Raw genomic sequence first — 9,378 nt, forward strand, 5'->3', positions numbered from 1 at the left:
CGTGTACGAACCATAGTCACACCTCTTGATAGGCATAAGGGCAACCTAGGAAATCATTTGGGGGCTTGGTCGTGTCTGAACCATAGTCACACCTCTTGATAGGCATAAGGGCCACCAAGGAAATCATTTGGAGGCTTGGTCGTGTCTGAACCATAGCTACACCTCTTGATAGGCATAAGGGCCACCAGGGAAATCACTTGGGGGCTATGGGTTCGAACCATAGCTACACCTCTTGATAAGCATAAGGGAACCAGGGAAATCACTTGGGGGCTTGGTTGTATTCGCACCATAGCTACACCTCTTGATTGGCGCAATGCCTCAATTATGACTACTTGGGGGCTCTGGTCGTATCCGAACCATAACTTAAACCCTCTTATCATACACATACATCACCATATATTGCATCATACATTGCATCATCATTACATCATCATAGCATGTATCATATGGGCACGGATATACCGGTTTACATTGCAGGAATCGGTTTTCAAACCAGGTTATATTATTCAAATCTTTAATAGCCAACATGGCTGGATTTTTATTATGGTTATCAATAACCAGTATTATGATTAAGGTTTTCAAAGTCGCTTTAAGCGCAATGGCTATCATATTATCAATGGATATGATTTGTTCTACAATTGAAGGAATAGTCCCGAGTCGCTACAGGCTTACGACCCGGCACTTGGGGGCTACATTATTTCAGTTGAGATTACATCAAATACACAAGTCTCATGTCGCTGCAAGCATGCACCATGACACTTGGGGGCTAATGCAAAGTCATTGTTTGCTCACCTTATTGAAGACCCGAGTAATTACATCGTAATGAGCCGGTCCTTGGGGGCTACACGTTGCTGTTCAAAGTTTACATGATTATATTTACAAAGTCCCTGCTCATTATTGCATAATGACCCGGCCCTTGGGGGCTACACTGGTTGAAGTATTTAGGAGCATCAAGCAATTTCAAGTCCCAGGTTGCTGCAAGCATGACAACCTGGCACTTGGGGGCTACATAATATGGAGTATTCAGTTTTTACTAAGTGATTGAGATGAACAACATGGATTTCTTCAAAGTAGTAGTAATTATATCGAAACAAGTCTCAAAACATCACTTTGTTCTGTTCAAGACTTGGGGGCTACAGGTAATATGGATGTGAGAGAGAAATATCTTCCAATTTTCAGTTTTGAGCTAACCAGATTGACCCGGTGTCTGCAACAATTATGACCCGGCGTCACCAATCATGATGGCCTGGTGTCTGCAACAATCATGACACAGAATTATCAGTTTTTATAAACCGGCAGTTTTGGCAATGATAAACCGGCAAGTTCTACATCCTTAAACCGGCTGAAGATCAGATGAGTATTACAAGGACCAATATTTTTGTTAAGCATTGGGAGCTGAGTCAAATGAATTATTCTTCACAATATTTCTCTGTGACAAACCAATATCAGCAAAATTGATTATGAAGCTGGCATATTGACCCGGATTTTCTAGAAGGAAATGACAAGGATTTAAAGATGCTCAGGATCAGTTTAACATGGATAAATCCAAATTAAACTGGGGGCTAATGTCGGGGATATACCCCGCGGTATGACCCGGCCGGAGTCATAACCCGACTGGGACTTGGTAAACCGGCGAGTGGTAAATCGGCAGACAGATAAGACAGATGGCTAAGACAGATGGTAAACCGGCAAGTGGTAAACGGCAGGTGGTAAGACAGATGGTAACACTGGCAGGTGTTAAGTCAATCATAAACCGGCAGACCATGTTAAACTGGCAGACCATGTTAAACCAGCAGACTATGTTAAACCGGCAGACCATGTTAAACCGGCAGACGGTAATAACTGGGTTGCCAAGACATCGTGAAGCCCATAAAGAGAAGTCAGAATAGTTAAAGTACGAGTTGGACTCTACATGTAACCCGCCCCTTCAACTTATATAAGGAGGGGCAGGGCTCCCCAAAGAGGGGACAAGCAAAAAACAATCTCTAGGGCTAGACTCAACTAGGAGAGCCGGTTTACGGCGACTCCCATGTGATGATAATGAGACCTAGCCACAAACAGCATGTAGGGTTGTTACTGGATGATGTTTCCCGGGGCCCGAAGCTGTATAAACCCTTGTCTTATGTTGCGTCTCTTCATTCCGCTCAACCCCTCTCAAGCTACCACATAGATGCATTGGCTCATGACTAAGTCCTTTCAACGAGGACATCTGACGTGTTAATTCCACGACAGTGGGGGAGAGGAAAACAAGAGGCAAATGGCAAATAATGTAATTCTAGGGAGATGAGTTTGTGATGGGTAGTTGGTATGTCTTGACTTGAGCGAAGACCTCCCCGGCAACGGCGCCAGAAATCCTTCTTGCTACCTCTTGAGCACTGCGTTGGTTTTCCCTTGAAGAGGAAAGGGTGATGCAGCAAAGTAGCGTAAGTGTTTCCCTCAGTTGTCGAGAACCAAGGTATCAATCCAGTAGGAGGCTCCTCAAAAGTCCCACGCACCTACACAAACAAACAAGAACCTCGCAACCAACGCGATAAAGGGGTTGTCAATCCCTTCACAGTAACTTGCAAAAGTGAGAGCTGATAGAGATAATAAGATAAGATAAATATTTTTGGTATTTTTATGATATATATTGGAAAGTAAAGATGCAAATAAAAGTAGATGGGAAACTTATATGATAAAAGATAGACCTGGGGGCCATAGGTTTCACTAGTGGCTTCTCTCAAGATAGCATAAATATTATGGTGGGTGCACAAATTACTGTCGAGAAATTGATAGAAAAGTGCATAGTTATGAGAATATCTAGGCATGATCATGTATATAGGCATCATGTCCGTGACAAGTAGATCGAAACGATTCTGCATCTACTACTATTACTCCACACATCGACCGACTCCTGCTTGCATCTAGAGTATTAAGTTCATGAAGAACAGAGTAACACATTAAGAAAAATGACATGATGTAGAGGGATAAACTCATGCAATATGATATAAACCCCATATTTTTATCCTCGATGGCAACAATAAAATGCGTTCCTTGCTGCCCCTGCTGTCACTGGGAAAGGACACCGCAAGATTGAACCCAAAGCTAAGCACTTCTCCTATTACAAGAAAGATCAATCTAGTTGGACAAACCAAAATGATAATTCGAAGGGACTTGCAAAGATAACCAATCATACATAAAAGAATTCGGAGGAGATTCAAATATTTCTCATAGATAAATTTGATCATAAACCCACAATTCATCGGATCTCGACAAACACACTGCAAAAAGAGTTACACCGAACAGATCTCCAAGAAGATCAAGGAGAACTTTGTATTGAGATTCAAAGAGAGAGAAGAAGCCATCTAGCTAACAACTATGGACCCGAAGGTCTGTGGTAAACTAGTCACAACTCATCAGAGAGGCCTTGGAGATGATGTAGAGGCCCTCCATGGTTGATTCCCCCTCCGACGAAGCACCAACGAAGGCTCTAAGATGGGATCTCGTGGATACAGAAGGTTGCGGCGGTGGAAATAGTTTTTCGTGGTGCTCCTGGATGTTTTCAAGGTACATGGATATATATAGGAGGAAGAAGTATGTCGGTTGAGCCACAAGGGGCCCATGAGGATGAGGGGCGCGCCCACCCCCTTAGGGTGTGTCGGGCACCCTCGTGGCCGCCTCGTTTGCTGCTTGACGTCTGCTCCAAGTGTTCTGGATTGCATTTGTTCCAAAAAGATCGCTCCCGAAGGTTTCATTCCGTTTGGACTTCCTTTGATATTCCTTTTCTTCGAAACACTGAAATAGGCAAAAACACAGCAATTCGGGCTGGGCCTCTGGTTAGTAGGTTTGTCCCAAAAATGATATAAAAGCGCAAAGTAAAGCCCATAAACATCAAAAACGGGTAATATAATAGCATGGAACAATAAAAAATTATAGATATATTGGAGACGTATCAGTCTCAAGTTGGTCAAAGGGAAGTTCAACAAGGAGAGAGTTAACCTCGTTTACGATAGCTCTTGCACGGGCTCTTGTCATTGGTCCAAGTGGTGTCGTGGGAGACGAAAGTAGGTCCATGGGGATGACCATAGGATGCTCCGCATCACGTGTACCATCTGACCTTGGTGCAGATGGATCATGGTTGAAGTCGAGGCCAAATTCCTTCTTGTTCTTGACAGCTGAATCCTTCGTGAACTAAATGTTGCGCTTGAAGAGATTGTCGTCATGACACCATATAAGAGATGATTGGTCGGCATTCTCAGGCTGAGGTCCTCGGACCATACAAGGATAGAACTTCTGAGCAATAGCTTCAGCCTTTGTCTTTGGTACCAAATTTTTGTAAAGATAATTGCCCCATGGGCGCTTGATGGCATTCTTCTCAGCATATTCAGGTGTCACGAAGTTGTAGTTGAACCATTGCTCAACCCAATATCTTCGGATCCATTGGATCCTGTTCTTGCGCCGTGTATAGCTCTCTTTAGGGTCAGATTTGTAGAGCTCATACAGATCTAGGGGCAGGTCCAGTGCAGTATTGTCATGTCGTTGCCTGCCACCTTTCCATGTAGATTTCTCAGAAGCCATAATATTCAGACAGATAGGCTTCAAAACAGTAAAAGGCTTCTGTGTAGCGACCCGATCCCAATGGATTGAAGTCTCTGTGCTTAAGTGTCATCCCTGGATCGGTATGCTCACACACATAGTACTCGAGGAATTATAACAGAGTTCAATCACACACTTATTATATCGAGGTCCTCATAAAGAGTATTCATTACAAAAAATAATATGGCTAAAGGCCATCTAAATAAAGTAACTATGAAAGCTTCGAAGATAAATGAGTCCATCAACTCCACGGCATAACTGAGTGCATCACAATGACCTAGCGCACCTTATTCTTCATCGGAAAACTCTGCAACATGAGACGTTGCAGCCGTGTAGGTCAGCACATGGAATATGTTGGTAGAGTCACACTTTAGAGAAAATGAATGAAAGAGATTATATCTACATGCATATTTGGTTGGTGGAGGCTCTAAGTTAAATTTTGCATAAAGCTAATTTTTCCCTACAACAAAGGAATAAATTTTATTTACTACAAAGTTTATGCCATTATTGAGAAGGTTCCTCCAACTCAATCCCAAAAATTCCCAAATTATTAATAACCTGATACATTAATTAAAGAGTAATGAGATTAACAAAATGTTCACTTCCAGATACTCAAATTGTCCATAACCGGGGACACAGCTAACCATGATTAGTTTGTACACTCTGAAGTGGTTGCGCATTTTTCCCCACAAGACTCAACCGCATCCATGATCAGAAGATCGAGACATAGTCTTTTGAAGCATTAACTCTCTACTCTGGGTAGACCGGTACACCTGCTTTCTCCTACATCTGCTAGTCCACCACTGAAAGAGGTCACACAACTTACTCAACTATGCCAGAGCCCATAATGGCTTGTGGCTGCACACGAAAGTTTCTAGGCATGAAATATCATATGATCCCTTTGATCCTAGGTGGCGGACCGAGGGTAATCACACGGGTACTCCAGGATTCCCATGGGCAAGCACTGGTTTCTCCACGTGCCCCAAACAATCCACCCAGATGTGTATTAAGGTTGCCACCTTAATGTTGTCCAAAACTATTATCTCACACAACTTGCATGAATCTCACGAACCAATCCCCGTCTACGAGCATGGCTAAGCAATATATGAGCATAACGTATATTCCCGGGGTGATCAAAGGTAATAGGTTCCTACCTCAGGTACTACAACCAAACCACATGTTCCCAATCCTACTCATGCAAATCTTTGAGGGGTAAAACGAATGCATAGTAAAAACTGGGTATTGAAAAGTATGATCAAAGTGTAACTTGCCTTGCTGACAATAGGAAAACTCTAGGGATTCATAGTAACAAGCTTCGCACTCCGGAAAATATATCGTAAACAAACAATAGCATACACAAGCACTCAAGAAAAAGATGCAAAGAGAAATCGAAGAAATAAATCAGAAAACTCGAAAACAAGCAAATAACTAATCTAAACAGAAAACAAATTTCAACAACATTATAATTATGTGGATTAGATCTTAACAGAAGGTATATGTGATGAGCTACGATTTGCAAAAAGAATCAACTAAAGCGGAGCTACGAGACTCAAGATACGAACAAAAGAATATCAAATTCAAATCTGAACTAAACTCAAACTTTAAATTTTCAAAAACATGTTCAAGTTGGTTTACTAGATAGATGAGATTGCTTTGAAGATTTTGGCTTTGGTTTTGTCGAATGTGGACAAATGAGCAAATTTTTTTTGCTAGTTTGAAATAGAGGGACTAATCTGCAAATAAAACTATGAATAGGTCCTTGACAGAAAACTAAAATAAAAATAAAAATCTATCGAACGAACGTTCGCTACAAAACCTAACAGAATGAAAACGTTCGCTACCAAATCCTAACGAGCGAACGCCCGCTAATAAAAAACGAAACCAAAAAAAGGTGAGATCTGACCCGTCAGATCTCGATCCGACGGTCGAGAGTGGGTCGGTGGCTACCAGCGGCGGTGGCGGTTGACATTGGCCTTTCCTGGGTGATAATGCAATCTCATGTCATAATCCTTTATAAGCTCCATCCATCTCCTCTGCCTAAGGTTCAACTCCTTCTGTGTGAAGATGTATTTCAAACTCTTATGCTATGTGTAAACATCGCAACGGTTATCGATAAGAAAGTGTCTCCAGGTCTTGAGCACATGCACTACGACTGCTAACTCCAAATCATGCATGGCATAATTCAACTCATGAGGTCAAAGCTTACGTGAGGCATATGAAACAACTCTTCCTTCCTGCATAAGAACGCCTCCAAGTCCCTAACGAGAAGCGACGCAATATACTTGGAAATCCTTGCGTATATTCGGGAGAATCAACATTGGCGCTGTAACCAAACATTTCTTCAACTCCTAAAAACTGGCTTCACAATCCTCGGTCCATTTAAACTTGGTGTCTTTCTTCAATAACTTTGTCATGGGCTTCGTGATCTTGGAGAAATTCTCAATAAATCTCCGATAATAACCTGCGAGTCCAAGGAAACTGTGTATCTCTCCAACTAAGGTGGGTGCCAACCACTCAGTGACGGATGCAACCTTGGTAGGGTCTACTGCTATTCCTTCTCCTGATATAACATGTATGAGAAACCCAACTTCCTTCAACGAAAACTCACATTTTCTGAACTTGGCATATAACTGATGCTCCCTGAGTTCTCGAGAACCAAGCACAAATGTTCCTTGTGCTCTTCTTCATTCTTCGAGTAGACCAATATATCATCAATGAACACCACGACGAACTTGTCCAGGAATTCGATGAACCCTTGTTCATCATACTCATAAAATAGGCAGGGGCATTAGTCAATCCAAATGACATAACTGTATACTCATAAAGCCCATACCTCGTGGTAAAAGTTGTCTTAGGTATATCCTACTCTTGGATCTTCAGCTAGTGATAACCTGATTGAAGATCAATCTTGGAGAAAACTTTGCTCCCTGTAGCTGTTCAAACAAATCATTGATCATCGGTAGAGGTATTTGTTCTTGATAGTCACCTCATTCAATGCACGGTAATCAACAACCATCCTCTAGGATCCATCCTTCTTCTCAACTAGAAGCACTGGGGCTCCCCAAGGTGATGAGCTTGGTCGAATATAACCTTTCTCCAATAACTCCTTAATCTTCTTCTTAATTTCCCCTAGATCATTGGCGGGCATCCGATACGGTCTCTTGGATATTGGTCCCGTGCCTGGCAACAACTCGATCAGAAACTCAATGTCTTGGTCTAGTGGCATGCCTGGTAATTCCTCCAGAAATACATCAGGATAGTCCTTCACAACTGGTACTTCCTCCTGAACAACTCCCGAAAGGGAATACACCCGAGTCCTCCTCGGCACATGCTTAGACACATACTTGATCCTTTTTCCCTCTGGGTCGGTAAGAAGAATCGACTTGCTGGCACAATCGATGTTTCCCTCAAACTTGGATAACCAATCCATGCCTAGGATCACATCAAAGCCTTGTGATTCTAGGATAATGAGTTTGCTAGGGAAAACTTGTCTACCTATGGTTAATGGCAACTGATAACATCCTTGACTAGCCATATACTCTGCTCCTGGGTAACTCACTAACATAGGTGACTTAAGGGCTACGGTTGGCAACTTAAACTTGTCCACAAATCCCCTTGATATGAATGAATGGGATGCACCAGTGTCAAAAAGAACAAGGGCTGAAAATGCATTTATCAAAAACTTACCGACAACTGCGTTGGGCTTCTCGTCAATTTCCTCCACATTGACGTGATTCACCTGACCTCTGGTGAAAGGGTTGGGCTTCTTTCCAGAGCTTCCATTGCCATTTCCATTCTTTGCCTCAGGACATTCAGTGGCGTAGTGTCCGGACTTCCCGCACTAGAAACGGGTAATGTGACTCAGATGCTTCTTGGCGGGTGTCGCGGGGTTGGAACGGCTCTAACTGTTGCTTCCTCCATTCCCATTACCATTCGTAGGGCCACTATAGTTGTGTGAACTTTCTCCATTATGCTAATGTCCTCCATGGTTATGATGAGTGTGTCCTCCCGAGTACGGGGAATAGCGAGGCTTCTGCTGAGCTCCAGAATTATACTTCCCCTGTCCATACTTCCTCTTGCGGTTATCTATCTACTGATGCTTGCCTTCAATCATGAGGGCCCTGTCTACCAGATCCTAGTAGTTGTTGAAGGTCGCCACCATCAACTGCATACTCAGCTCATCATTAAGTCCCTTAAGAAATTTCTCCTGCTTCGCGGCATCTGTGGCCACATTATCTGGGGCATAGCATGCTAGCTTGCTAAACTCATCCACATACCGCCCCACAGTACGACTCCCTTGGCATAAGTTGCAAAACTCACGCTTCTTCAAACTCATGCCTCCAGCTGAGACATGTGCGGTGCGGAAGGCCTGCTGAAACTGATCCCATGTAACCGTAGCAATGGGGTAAGTGGTGGTGAAATTCTCCCACCAAGAGGCTGTGGTCCATCAAGCTGATGAGCGGCAAAGCGCACTCTCTTCGCATCCGTGCATCCAATAGTGGTCAGCTCCCTCCCAATCTTGCGGAGCCAATCATCAGCAACAATTGGCTCACTGCTGCTAGAGAACACCGGCGGATTCATCCTTAGAAAATGGGCTAGGTTGTCAATTGGAGGTGGTGGCGGTGGGTTGTTGTCATTGTTTTTGTTGTTGTTGTTGTTGTTGTTGTTGTTGTTGTTGTTGTTGTTGTTGTTGTTGTTGTTGTTGTTGTTGTTGTTGTTGTTGTTGTTGTTGTTGTTGTTGTTGTTGTTGTTGTTGTTGTTGTTGTTGTTGTTGTTGTTGTTGTTGTTGTTGTTGTTGTTGTT

This window comes from Triticum dicoccoides, chromosome 1B (genome assembly GCF_002162155.2).
Source record: "Triticum dicoccoides isolate Atlit2015 ecotype Zavitan chromosome 1B, WEW_v2.0, whole genome shotgun sequence".
Classification (NCBI taxonomy): Eukaryota; Viridiplantae; Streptophyta; class Magnoliopsida; order Poales; family Poaceae; genus Triticum; species Triticum dicoccoides.